The following is a 15,426-nucleotide window of genomic DNA, read 5'->3' as shown; positions in this document are numbered from 1 at the left end:
CAGCCTCCCACAGTATTGAAACTCTAAGGCATAGGTGTATAAATCCTGTTTTTATATGAAGACACTGAGATCCAGAGTGCTTATTAACTCACCTTTGTTGGGTGACTTTATCCATGCACTCCACTGATAGTTACTGAATGTTTTCTGTGTACCAGATACTACCAGAAACAGAGTAGAGAAAAGTTGACTTTAAGGAATTTATAAGCTAATATGGAAATTAAAATTTATTTAAAATTAACACACATAAATGTTTGTGTTATAAAGAAAGGGAATTGGGTATTTAGAAAAGAAAAACAATAGGAGTCGTCTTTAGATTTGGGAGGAGGGACAGAGAAGCTTCCTTGAGAAAGTGGTGTTTATGCAAAACGATGCATGGAAGCACGTCATCAAAAGAGGTAGAATGGGATTGGATCGTGCAGGAAAAACAAATGCAAACACCCACAAAGAGGAAGAAATGGGTGGCTGCCCAAAGATCAACAAGGCCAATGTGTAAATATTACCTAATCCTAGTAGCCTTCCTGATTGAAGAGTATGAACTGTCCCTGAGCTTGCATGATGCCTTAAACTCATTCCCTCCAAGGGGAGACTAATTTGATACCAGAAGTATTTGGTTCTTCCTGACTAGACTGAAAATCATGTTTTCACTTTCTGTTCAATTGCTATGAAGAGACACCATGATTCTGGTGGTTCGAAAGAAAATGCCTCCCATAGGGAGTGACACTCCCATAGGGACTTGTTGATGTAGGTGTGGGCTTGTTGGAGGAAGTGTGTCACTAAGGGAGGGCTTTGAAGTCATAGATACTCTAAACCAGACTCAGTGTGTCTCATTTTCTCTTCCTGCTGCCTGAAGATACAGATGTAGAACTCTCAGCTCTTTCTCCAACACCATATATGCCTGCCCACTGCCACATTTCCCACCATGATGATAATGGACTAAACCTCTGAACTGTACCCCCCATTAAATGTTTTCCTTCATAAGAGTTGCTGTGTAGAGAGAATATCTTGTGCACTGTGTGGAAGCATAATCTGTCAATAAAAGGTTGTTGGCCTATTAGCTTAGGTAGGAAATAGGAGGTGGGCGTTGTGGCAGAGAGAGAGGACTCTTAGATAGAGTCAGGTGCAGGAGAAGAATTCACCCCAAACTCTGAGGAAGATGGTTGAATGAAACTGAGAAGAGGTAACAAACCGTGTGGCACTCATAGAATAGAATAAATGGGTTATTTAAGTTACGAGCTAGTCAGAGACAAGCCCAAGCTTATGGCTAAGCATTTAGTCATATACAATTAAGTCTCAGAGTCATTATTTTGGGAATTGGGACATGAGGAGATTTGGGGAGGAAGCCTACAATTACAGCTGTGATCATGGTGTCTCTTCACAGCAGTAGAAACCCTGATTAAGACAATGACCAGGGCAATTCTTTTTTTTTTTAAATGGTGCTTTATTGAAGGTTTGCTTACAATAGATAGAGGCTTAGTCTATTGTCAACATGAAGGGCAGCATCTCAGTATGCATGATGGTGGAGCAGTAGCTCAGAGCTAAATCCTGATCTACAAACCAAGAGGGAAATGACAATAGACCTGGCTTGGCCTTTTGAAACCTCAAAGCTCACTGCCAGTGACACACTTCTTCCAACAAGGCCACACCTCCTAATCCTTCTAATTCTATCAGAGTTCCACTCCCTGGTAACTAAGTATTCTAATGTACAAGCCTCTGGAGGGAGCATTCTTACTCAAACCATCATGCATGGAGAGCAAAGTTTGTTATTGAGTCCCCAGGTTTGAATAGTCTTGGCCTAGAGTAGGTGCTCAATAAATGCTCACCAAGTAACTCTATGAGTGAATGATACATATGTTTCCCTCCCATAATGACATCTGTGTCCACATATAATCAGGCTGCATGGCTGCTTTACTTTGACTCTACCAAACAGAGAAAGTATTACATCAGTTTCCATATAGCTGGCCTAATCTTCCTCATAGGTCCCCTGCCTTTTTCAATCCTGCCCTCCATCAAGGGGAGGATTAGTTCATTGCATTCCAGTTATAGTGGAACTCTTAGTCACCTCCTTACAGAACACAACATTCTTTGAGTTCTTGGGCTTTCAGATGACTGACTCTTTCCCACCAAGATGGCAGCCAGCTGAATCAACAAGACTCTGCAGCAGTCTAGAGGCTGCCCCTAACCTCACCCCATAAAATTTAAGTTCTTCCACATCAGAACAGAAGCTGCCTGGAGTAAATGATGGGTCGTTTTAGGTAGTAAGAACAGTATAAAAAGTATTAAAAAATGAATCCCCCATCATAATTGCCCATCTTACTGTCATGTCTTACTATTTACAGCAGCGATGGGGCACCTCCCCAGGAAGTCAGCTCCCTTGTGACCCAATGAAATGACTGATGGCACAGTGTTTTGTATTTGTCACATTTTCCTTGTCTGTAAAATATGAAAAATGAGCTCTGTCCTGAGCTGTTTGGTAATGTTAGAGAGTTCAATTTGTAAAACCAAAGTGGAAGACATGATGGGAAGACAAGAGGGAGGGAAGGTCCAAAAGAAGCACAGCTCCCTCCCCTACACTGCACCTTGTCTGACATATACCTCCAACATGGTTCATTTCCCACAGACCAACATCTAGCAGAGCCTGATCCCTAACAGTAGTCCTTCATCGTCCATGAGAACTGGACTCTGGATCTACACAGATACCAAAATCCAATGTTCAAGCCCCTTACATAAAGTAGCAAGGCATTTGTATATAATTTAAATAGATCCTCCCAAATATTTCAAATAATATGGAGATTGCTTATAATCTCCAATATAAGCAGCTTTGCTCCATCTCTCCCAATTTTCAGAACCTCTCAAAATAGCCCTACATGTTGGGAACCAAGGGTTTTGGAATGATAGCAAGATAAAGTCTAAACATATTTACTATAGGCGATTATTATTTAGCATTTCAATCCTGTCTGTGGGATTCACGTATATGGATGCAGAGGACATATACTGTATTCTTCCCAGCTTCTTGTATTTCCATTGCTCTCTCATTGTGACATTATTTCCAGGACTCAATGAGAAGATCAAACCTAAGGATAATAGGTATAGAAGAGAGTGAAGACTCCCAGCTCAAAGGACCAGTAAATATCTTCCACAAAATCATAGAAGAAAACTTCCCTAACCTAAAAAAAGAGATACCCATAGGCATACAAGAAGCCTACAGAACCCCAAATAGATTGGACCAGAAAAGAAACACCTCCCGTCACATAATAGTCAAAACACCAAACGCACAAAATAAAAAAAGAATATTAAAAGCAGTAAGGGAAAAAGGTCAAGTAACATATAAAGGCAGACCTATCAGAATCACACCAGACTTTTCGCCAGAAACTATGAAGGCCAGAAGATCCTGGACAGATGTCATACAGACCCTAAGAGAACACAAGTGCCAGCCCAGGTTACTGTATCCTGCAAAACTCTCAATTAAAATAGATGGAGAAACCAAGATATTCCATGACAAAACCAAATTTACATTATTTCCAACATGGAAAGGCAGGCTTCCATGTTTTTCTTACCTTACACAATCCCCCTGCCTCAGTTTCCCTGCTTCCCTCATCCAGGGCCTTCCCAACTGAGGCCTTAGCAAGAATCCCTTCTATTTTCCTAAGTCTAGGGCAAGTTTTCTAGAAAGACAGCTAAGAATCCTTCTAGTCACATACATGTCCTCCTTGCTGAATACTCACCGAAACACTCTAAGCAGAATTGTACGTCTGAGGGTTTAATTATCTTCCATTTGTTCCATGTGACTTCTTCTCTCAACTAGCTGTGAAACCCTTGAGGGCTCTGTCCTAGACACCTCAGCATGGGAGAGCATAAGGGAGCCTAGCCTCCACTCATTACCTAAAAGTATCGTCGCTCCCCCTGTCCTGGGACTTAACTCACTCAGATCACAGCTCATCCAGCCAGAACTCAGGTCCAGCAGACACCACGGCTGCTGCAGCAAGTGGAGCCCTCCATGGCATGGAAAAGGTAACTAACTAAGCTGATTTGCCCAAAGTAAATAACGGTTGTAATTATGGAAGATTATTCTCAGCAGACCAGCAGAGGGAAACCAATTTGCATAACAGACATGGTTATTCATGGGAATGTTTGTGATTTGTCTACCAAAGCAGATGAAGAACCTAAAATTAATATGGGTATGCAAGTACCATAAGCCAGACACCCTTTCACTCACTGCTCCACACTGCCCACATGTTGGCCCATCATCAAACAGAGCATCTTCAGAGCCTATCTCATGTCCAGAGAGCCTTGGAGAAACTGGGAGCCTGAAGGAGACGGAGTGGGTGAAATCATGCACGAGTGAAGAAATTATTTGCTGTTACTCATTTTTCCAAGGGGTCAAGGTAGACAGTGCTAGTCTGGTGTCTCACAGAAGCCTGGCATAACTATGATGTTTCCTATCCCAGAGAAAGATGTTAGAACCAAGAATTCACATGCGTGCTCACGCGCGCGCACGCGCGTACACACACACACACACACACACACACACACACACACACACACACAAACACATACCTGTCTGGTAAGTTCTGAGACGCTGGCTTCTGCATCCATCAGACTCACTGAAGGAACTTTGGGTGAGCTTAAGTGCCATCCTGGATACCCAGGAAACAAATCTCTCTCAAATGCAACCAACACCGTAACTCATCTGTAAAACCCAGTGATGTGTCAGTCTGTGAAAGGGTAGTATGTCCAGATGCAGAAGGTGACCAACCCATAGGACCTTCTATGGTTAGAACATTCCCAGGCATCTTTGTGGAGTGAATATGAAATATTCCCTCACAAGCTCATGCTTTGAACCGTTGGTTCCCAACATGTAGGGCTATTTTGAGAGGTTCTGGAAATTGGGAGAGATGGAGCCTTGCTAGAAGAAGTAGATCTCTCTCTCTCTCTCTCTCTCTCTCTCTCTCTCTCTCTCTCTCTCTCTCTCTCTCTCTCTCCCTCCCTCCCTCCCTCCCTCCCTCCCTCCCCCCCTCCCCTCTTTCGTGCCCCAGCTACTGAAATGCGCTCCCCAAGCACAGGTAGCTGAACCAATGAAGACTGAATGTCCTGCGTCTGAGAGCCAAAGTACATTGTTCCTCCTTTTAAGTCATCATTCTCTCAGATATGTTGTCACAGTTGAGACAAAAGTGGCAGATACTGCAGGTAATCCTGACAGGACACCATCTGAAAAACACAGTAAGCATCCAGGAATCCTGCAAACATCTACCCCTTACTGAACCAACTCTTTTAAACTAATTGAAGAGACTCCAAATTTTTAAAGCAAAAGGGTTCTGTTGTGGGCCACTTGTGGGTGAGCTCCCATAGCAAAAGCTTCCATGAGTAAATCAGACACAAAGCTAGAGCAGATAGACAATTCCAAAAGGAGAGTTCTTAATTATGGGAAATTAGGGGGTATTCACTGGAAGATTAAAAACTTGGGGGCTGGAGTGATGGCTCAGTGGTTAAGAGCACTGACTACTCTTCCAGATGTCCTGAGTTCAATTCCCAGCAACCACATGGTAGCTCACAGCCATCTGTAATGAGATCTGATGCCATCTTCTGGTGTGTCTGAAGACAGCAACAGTGTACTCATAAATAAAAATAAATACTATTTTTTAAAAAAAGCTTGGGTTTATTTTTAAATGTTTACTTTTTTCTAAAGATTAGTTTTAAACACCATTTAAGTGTTTGCTTACTTAAAAAAAAACTTTTTGTAAGCTGTGGGAAAAGATTTCAATTTCAAACCCTCATACTCTCCTGCTTAAGCCCCCTACATGTTATCTGCTGGTTTCAGCTTAAAGAATATTTTTGAAAGCCCCACAAGCTCCTAGCAACATGCCAGGCAGTAATTGTTAGTTAAAGGAATGCACATATGTGGCATTTTCAGAAAAGGACAGGTTGTGGAAAACTCTTTGATCGGGCCTCATGGGAAGCCTTACTCCAGATAGGGATTAATTGCCTCAGAGGAAATCTTCCCAGGAGTAAATCGTACTGAAGAGTGACTAGGAGTGAGTCCTTGGGAAACAGCCACTCAAAAATCCAGTCAACATAAAACAAGCTGCAAACCTGGACAGCAGGAGCTGCTAGGAGAGCATTCTGTGTTAAAATGAGGAAGGTGACGTCATGACAAGCATCAGATGGGTGAGAACAACTGACAGCTGATGGCCACTGCAGACTCTTAGAAAGCAACTCTTTGATGCTAATGGAGGACTGGCTACAGGGATGGGGCGGTGCACATCTGGCAACATGAACATATAATCACCAGAAAGGTCCGTTCTGCTGTGGTCAGATCTTATACGTCTGTTTAGCCGCCTACATACTTCTCCAGGTGCCCAGAGGCCGCTCTTCTTAGCCAGCAGATACAAACATCCAGTCACTCTCAAGAGGAGTCCTCCATTATAGGCAGACTGAATTCTTGGGACACATTATAAAGACTTGGGTGGGGACCTTGATCCTGTGTGCTGTCTACTTTTGTTATGGTAGACACCATGGCCAAACCAATTAGAGGGAGGAATGGGTTTACTTAGTTTGGCTTACAGGTTATAGTGAATCATTGAAGAAAGCCGAGCTGGAGCTCAAGGCCGGAACTGAAGCAGAGACCATGGAGGAACTCTTGCTTCTTAGATTGCTGCTCCTGGCTTCCTCAGCTATCTTTCTTACACAGCTCTGGCCCACCCTCACAGGCATGATCCCATCCAGAGTGGACCCCCAAAACATCAGCCACTTAATCAAGGAAAAGTACCACAGGCATGCCAACAGGACAATCTGGTGGGGACAATCCTTCAGTTGACATTTTCCCTTTCTACAAAGTTGACAAAACCCAAGCAGCACAGATATGGTTCACCAGAACCTGTTGTTTCTGCGTATCCCGACCAACTGTGAAGTTTCCATGTCACTATGGTACTTCCAAGGCCCAGGTGAACCCTGGCTGCATCTGTGCCCTACCTCAGTTCCACATTAGTAAAGGTGGAGGTGTTTGTGGAAACCCAGCATGCTTGATCTCGCCAAACATGGATGGCATTATTTTAAGTCCTAAAAGGTTGCAAAGAGAAGAGATGCTCAAAGAAATGAGTAGATAGCTACTGTAGCAGTGCTTCTCAACCTTCCTAATGCTGCGACCCTTTAATACAGTTCCCCATGTTGTGCTGACGCCCAACCATAAAAATATTTTGTTGCTACTTCATAAAACTGTAATATTCTACTGTTACGAATCACCTGATATGCAGTATATCTGATATGTGATTCCTGTGGAAGGGTCATTTGACCCTGAAGAGCATCTTGATCCACAGGTTGAGAACCTCTGTGCTATAGAATCCTTTTTGATGAGTAGGGTAAACATCTAGATATGAAGTGGGGGGGAAGCATCTCAGATAAGGAACTTGAAAACACGAAGATTCTGGAATGCTGCTCTAAGGCTGCATTCTCTCTCTCTCTCTTTCTCTGTGTGTGTGTGTGTGTGTGTGTGTGTTGTGTGTGTGTGTTGTGTGTGTGTGTTGTGTGTGTGTGTGTTGTGTGTGTGTGTTGTGGTGTGTGTGTGTGTGTGTGTGTGTGTGTGTGTGTGTGTACCATCTACCCAGTTTTTTGAGACCAAGTGCCAAGTGTCTTATGGAACCTGGAGCTTGCTGACTCAGCAAGTTCTCTCTGTCTCCCAGAGATCCTTCTGTCTCTCCTCCACGGTACTGCAGCTACAGGCATGTGGGGCAGTACCTAGCCTTATTTTCTCATGGATCCTGGCAGACGGAACAAATCTTCATGGTTGTATAGCGAGCATGTTACCAATGACCGCTTTCCACCCTTGCTTCTATTTTTTTGAGAGTGGAGACACTTACTTGACAGGATTAAGTGGCCCTGTTCAGCTCTGCCTTTCCTCCTCTCCAGGGTCAGCAGCAGCAACCCACACTGGTTCTGCTTTTCTTCTCTGGACACTACGCTTCCCTTGCCCTCCCCCACTGGTCTCTATCACAAATAAAAAGGACATTTGGACTCGATGCTTTATTTCTCAACTTACTAAGCATTCAGACAGTAAGGAGGTAAGCTATTTTGTGGTAACTGAGACAGGTTTGGTAAGAATGTCCCAGGGTTTGAAGCTAGGAGTCCAGTGTCTGGGTTTTTATTTTATTTCCTAGTATATGAGACCCTGGACAATCTGTGGTATCAAACCTGTCTTAATAACAGGTCTAAGGTATTGTTTTCTTTCTCTTAGCATTGATATTTATGTTTACAATGCAAATCATTGATGGGTAAAACTGTTTTTGCTTCAGTACAAATCCAGATAACTGTGCTAGACCAGCTACTTGCCACCGTGTTCCTGGCTGCCTTACATGTGCAGTAGAAGAAGGAAAAGGCCTATTTAATTTAAGAATGTCCCTGATGAAGCAGTAAAAATGACTAATTTTATTAAATCTCAACCCTTGAATACAAGACCTCTTTATATTTTTTCTGTGAGGGAATTACACCTTAATAAGAGAGCTACTTAATATTAGAGGTGTCTGGGAGGACACTATCCCACAAAAAGCTTTCCCTTGGTGAGCTTAGACAGACTTCTAGAGAATTCTGCAACATGGTACCATTCTTTGCCACATAGGAACCATTATAGGGACCACTCCACTAAGTCTGGACTACTCTATGTAGAGAGGGAAGGAGGTCCTCCGGGACTATTCTGTCTTGGTCATGAGATAGTGGTGCCCCCTACAAATGTCATACTGTGCTGCTCTTATTCAACACTCCATTGTTCTGCTATAGTTTAGAAACCATTGGGTTAAACCTCCCTATTCAACTTCCTAAATGGTCTCAGTCTCTGTCTCACTGTGTGTATCTCTCTCTCTCTCTCTCTCTCTCTCTCTCTCTCTCTCTCTCTCTCTCAATATTTACCATTGAAGTGAAGATGGTTAGCTCAGAAAAGAGCTTCCAAACCATCTCCTCTATGTTCAACAGCTTCCCAGGTGTTCAGTGAGAGAGTAATAGTGGTTCTCAACCCCTAATGCTGTGAACCTTTAATAAAGTTTCTCATGTTGTGGTGACCCCCTCCAGCCATAAAATTATTTTCGTGGCTACTTCATAACTGTAATTTTGCTACTGTTATGAATTGCAATGTAAGTATTTGACATACAGGATATCTTACATGCGACGCCCCATGTCTAAGTGACCAAGATCGGAAAGCTGGGCTGGAGGAGGCTACCTCTATGACTATCCCCAGACAGAGCCTTCCTTATGAATTTTCAACACTTTTTAAGAATTATCTATTACATGTAACTATAACATCTGAGTCTCTGGTGGTGCAGAGTGGGATGCGTGAGCTCAAGATACTGGGAGACTACAGATGTGTTTGAAAAGATGGCCATCAAGGTGCTCTGAAGCCCAACGTGCTTGAAGGAACAGAACTGGAGTGGATTAGAAGGACCTGTAACTTCCTGTAGGAGGTCACTTGCTTCCCCCAAACTTCCCCCTTCCATGTCTTCCAACATTGCTTCAACATTATACAATGTCTCCAAGACACTGTACAACACAATGGCATAGCCACTTCTCATCACAGTCACTTGTCATGGCCCAGATGAGTCCTCCTGTCTGAACCTACTTTCCCACACTCTTTCTTCTTCCCTAGAGCATCTTTCTTTCTCTGGACATTTCTTTAACTCACAAACAAAGTCACTCAAGATTCCCCGGACTTATCTAAGGAGCCCAGATGAACTCCAACCTCTGTTCTTGGATAGTATTCTTCCATTTATCCTTAGCCAGGCTGTCTTTCTCCAACAGAACTAGACTTCTGTCCCTACAGGCTGGGAGCCAGACATGTGCCCATGTGCCTATTTAAAAATAAAGCAAATATATCAATATATAAACACATATCATGTTTATGTATAATTACATACAGCACACATTCGCATGTGTGCATGTAGAGGGTGGGGAATTGGAAATAAAAACAGACTACCAATATTACTTGTGTTTGACATTATTCAATGGCGTTTACTGTTACTGAAGTCTAAGAAACCAAGACACAGATTGTTTGGGAGACACCATGATATTGGCCTCTCGTGGATGACATTTGGAGGATCAAGAGAATAAAAGTGTATGAATGCTTTGGGGGCTACAAGTCAGGCTAGCAAAGAAAGAGCATAAGTCTATTGAGTGCCTGTCAACTCACCTCCCTCTGCCTTAGGGCCAGAGTTGTGGGGGTATGGTCCCTAAGAAGCTATCTGTACCATATGGTCAAGAGCTCAGTTTTCTGCCTGGGAGAGGGTCTACTGTGAGGAAGGTTAGCAGCAGAGGACTGAGAAACAATATGCCTGTCCCCTTAAGCTCCCCCACAGATATAGAACTGTATTTCAGAAGCCAAGCTATCTGTTAAGCTGAAGATTCCACTATTCCAGCTCTGGAGCTAAAAGTGTTCTGAAGGAAACTATCCTACTTCCATATTCGCTACCAGAGAATTGTCCTAGTCCCCCAAGGAAAGGGTTCCTGGTGAGAGGTTCAGATAGCATGGATACTCAAATCTATCCAAATCACAGTGAAAATCGGGGGGGTAAAGAGATGTGGGAGACCAACTTAAGGTATTGTGACAGGGTAGAAGCATCCATGGGTCCTAGGGTATGTAATACTTCCATGTCTAGACCATCTGCCATATCAAAACTTTCAGTTGTTCGTGAGGTAATGTCCACTGAGTTTATGTTGCTTGGGAGTCCTAATGACAGATGGTACCTGGAGGCCTATCATTCGTGTGTGTGTGTGTGTGTGTGTGTATGTGTGTGTGTGTGTGTGTGTGTATACATACATACATACATACATACATACATACATACATACATACATACAGACAGACAAGGTCTAATCACAGCTGTCCAAAGTTCAGCTTCTCAACTAGTCTCCTGATGGTCTTGGGTATTCATGTACATTTCTAAAGCTTCAAATGGGAGGCATCACTGAGGCATCGCCACTAAGAGGCCAAGTGAATGAATGTCTCTCGCATCTTGTGCATGGTTGCCATGTCCTGAATATTTGATGCTTCTTGTGCCTCATGTATATTTAGCATGAATCATGAATATGCAATGGCTATTCTGCTCCTTCATCCCTTGCTATCTAAGTTCACACATATGTGCTTTTGACTCTCTTAATCTACTTCTGACACATCTCACAGCCATTTGCTTATACACTCTGCATAACTAGCCTCCCGATTCACTTATCTTAGTTCCCAGAGAGAACCTAATATCCTCTGTGAGGGCATATTATGCTAAGTCCACCAGAACAGTAACCTGACTTCCACCCCACTTAAAAATTACAGAGGTCTCCACAGCCCCTAACTTACTGCATCATTGTCAGGCTCCTGTGAAGCAGGAGATAGGATCCCAACTCAGGATCTCAGGATCCTAAGGCGCAAAGGTTTAGTGGTTTCTCCAAGGCCATAGCTACAAAGTCAATGGTAGCATAAGAGAAGAGCATGAATCTCCTGACTCCTAGCCAATGTGTTTTCTGTTTCATCAGATTAACCCTAGATAATTTCTTTTTTTTTTTTTTTGGTTCTTTTTTTTTTTCGGAACTGGGGACCGAACCCAGGGCCTTGTGCTTCCTAGGTAAGCGCTCTACCACTGAGCTAAATCCCCAGCCCCCTAGATAATTTCTAATCCCCCAGCTCTCATAAGAAGTCTCAGGATTCAGAACTTCTAGTCCTTAACTGACTTATATCTGAAGGAAAAACAAAACAACTCTGAAAGTCTGAGTATCATCCTTGTATATACACACACGCACAAACACACACATTCTGTGCACACACACACACACACACACACACACACACACACACACAAGTACTCATGTGCACAAATGCTTCATGCTTCACAGAAAGCACTTGCTTCCAGGTATAGGCCCAAGCAGCCCATCTTGCCAGCCCATTGTCATAGTCATTTGTTCATTGTAGGAGACTGCAAGAGGGTTTTCTGAGCTCAGCTCCTCTAGCAAGCTTGGTCCCTCCAAGTGACAGTGGCAATATGGAAGAAGGCATCTGTGCCCAGAGACCACTGCAGTTCTCTCAGAATGAGCCCTCAGGCCAGGGCACTTAGCACCCGTGTGCCCATTTACCTTTGTCAAGTAATCTAAGAGCCAGAAAGGAATGTTCTTCACAAGTGAACCAAGCAAGCTTCTCCCAGGAGACTGGCAGCCGCACAGAACAAGAATGCTTGTTAGTTCACAGGGCACTTATGCCATGCCATGACCTAAGCCCATCTTTCCAGCTGTATGCAATGCCAAGAAAGAGAACCAGTGAATTAGGCCTGACTCCAAGTCTTTCAGACTATGCTCAGGCCACTGCTGGGGCACTGCCTCCACCAAGACAGGGCTGCTGATAAACATACCAGCTTGCATAACTGGATGATGTGATAACAGCCCAATATTTAAGCCTCCCCCCAATCTCTGTTTAGCCTAGGATGTCCCATCCACTGCTAGGCAAATTTTCCTTTGTGGCTTGCAACCTGAAAGTAAGGAGCTCTGAGACTTCACCCAAGTAGTTACCCTCTTTGGAGGAGAAATTTAGGCTGTATTAAGAAAAAATGCCCAAGTATTTTGAATGGTACCCAAGAGAGAATGCCCTCAGATAATCTGTGAAGGTGTGTGTGTGTGTGTGTGTGTGTGTGTGTGTGTGTCCATTCAGCCAAGGTTTTCTGCCTGCGTCAGAATGACACTCAATCCTATTATAAGATCAGGCATGGATGGGAGTCATTCTTAGACAGGTTTTATGCTTCCTTAAGTATTTTTTTTCTGTAAGTAACTTGAAGAGACAGTGTATTTTAATGACAGTACTGAGAGAAGCAGAATATCTGTGAAGTGGATGCACTTGCCACAGGGCATGACAGCTTGGGTGAGTGAAACCTCAAGGAGCCTTGTGATGAGAGGAAAGAAGAGAGCCAAGGGATAAAGTTGTCTTCTGATCTCCACATGAGCGCTCTCTCTCTCTCTCTCTCTCTCTCTCTCTCTCTCTCTCTTTCCCTCCCTGTTTCCTCTCTCTGTTTCTCTCTCTTACACACACACACACACACACACACACACACACACACACACACACACTGAGTGTAATTTGTTAAATGGAAGGACTCAGGGAGGGTATAGGACATATGTGATGTGGAAATACTGGGGGGAAAAAGGGTACAAGTGGGGAGTGGGGTCATGGGGACTGGGGTGAAGAGGGACATGTAGAGGATCAACCCAAACATGAAACATTTATGAAAATGCTATAAAGAAATCTGTTACTGTAATTAAAAATTAAATAAGAATAAAATGATAGGATTCACCTGATTGTCTTTAAATGGCCTTATTAAAATCATAAATACTAAATGTGAGCTAAGCACTCAAGCCAATCCCCGGACTCAGGGTGGATGTGTGTAGAATGAGTACTCAACTCACTGTTTGCTCTTTTCCAGAAACAAATACAAGCGAAAAAAGCACACCTTCCATCAAGTAAAAGCTAAACAGAAGAAAAGCATCAGGGCAAAGAGAGAGAATCCAGTTAGGCTGCCAAGGACCCCTAATTAACCAGGCTTTCCTCCACCCTGCTCTAGCTAGCCCAGTGCATCAGAGAGCTCTTGTGTGTGGATAGTCCGCCATCTAGCGGCAGCAGTGGACCAGTCCCATGCCACAAATGGGAAGAGGGTGCCCTCCTGCAGAGCTATGACAGCACTCAAGGTTGTTAAGTGCCATTTGCTTGAACTGTTGTCAGATGCTATGTCATCAAGACTCAACAGGAGCTCCATGAGGTCAGCATTCTTGTCACCATTTCACTGACAAGGCTGAGCGCTCCAGAATGGTTGAGCCATTTGACCAGCGTCTTGAATCACAGGGAAGGCAAAGATCTGCCTCAGTTCACACTGCTGACGTCTTCCTTTGTTGCTGGTGAGGGGAGGATCTCAGTAGCAGGGCTCACATTCCACCCCTCTGAGCCATGAGCTGATCTTCCAAACACACCGTCCATTATTGGCTTCTGTGTCTTCTTTGCTACACGCAGCATCCTCTTCCCAGAACATCACCCTCCCTTCATTTTCTTAGCCAGTGTCTCTTTCCCTCAAGACTCAGTGTCCTTGACCAACCATGCCTTTAGCAGGTGTTCTGAGTATCCATACACAGATCGTCATGTCTCAGCCTGTCGACAGGGAATCCTGCATCCTTGGGGCCTAACCTCGTTCTTACCCTGGTGTCTAACCCATTGGAGACCCCCAGAGATGAACAGTCATTTCCCAAAATGATATCACCATTCCAGGGCCAAGAGACCACCACATGCTAATCAGCCAAGCCCTCGGGCAGCCAATCAGCACAGAGATTCCTGATCACAATAGAAGCCAAAGGGTTGAACTCCAGTCCACACTTCTTGCCAGGTTTCCCCACTGTTACTACCAGGCAAGTTTTAAGTCACAACTGATTGCCCAAAGGGATTCTTGGAGCAACTGTTTGTCAGTTCTGAGTCTCCAGGTTTTACTGGGATTATTATTCAGAAACCCTTGGTTGACAGCCCAGCTCTGATGGGAAACCTGCTGTGTCTGAAGCAGAGGCAAGCAGAAAGTCAAGTCTTTCTCTGTTTGACTCAAAAGATATTTTAACACAGGGATGGATGCTTTCCCAGAGGTCCCTGCAGCCGAGTGTCTTCATAGAGATGGGGCAACCCCACTAAGGCCACACGTAAGAGAGGATTTGATGTGTTCAGAGAAGGAATGTGGTAGAAGACGAAAATACAATTCTATACCTTGGGAGTTTTAGGAGAGTGATTACGCTCGAGGCAAAAATAAAAATAAAAAATAATAGTCATAAAACACTTGCACTGCCTAGGGGGGAAATTGGAGCTTCTTCGTTCATTGAGTGTCTGCTGCATGCTGGCATTATTTAATCTTTGTAATGACCCAGTGATGTAAGCATTCTGGGATGCATTTTACAGATTAATTAACCAAGATGCATTCAAATAGTTAGCATAACTCTTCCTGAATATTCCTTGCTTTCGGTCTTGCCAGATTGTGTGCTCCTCTCTACTTAGGACACTGGAGAAGAGATATACCTTGGGACCTGAAGCTAAAGACCCCAGAAGACTTTGATTGCAGAGTTCTTTGACAACTAGGCACCCAGCATGCTCGTCCCTGAAGCCAGGCAGAGCTGGCCCACTTTTACCTACCCAGAGCCCACTGCACACTTTCTCCTGTTTCCTCCTATTATAAATACATACATTCCACTGTAGAAACGTCCTGGAGGCTAAGATCATTTCTCTAGCCCAGCATGGTGACAGCGGGAAAGCCACACTATTTACATTCAGCTGCTGACAGCCCTGCTCTGAGCCTCATCTGAAATCTAGAAGGTTCTTTTTGATGACTGAATTTTTATACACGACATAAAAGAAGAAAAGAAGAGGGGGAGTTATTTTCTTTGTAAGAGTTACTAGTTTCC

Source organism: Rattus norvegicus, chromosome 6, assembly GCF_036323735.1.
Source record: "Rattus norvegicus strain BN/NHsdMcwi chromosome 6, GRCr8, whole genome shotgun sequence".
Taxonomy (NCBI): Eukaryota; Metazoa; Chordata; class Mammalia; order Rodentia; family Muridae; genus Rattus; species Rattus norvegicus.
This window is presented reverse-complemented; position numbering follows the sequence as displayed.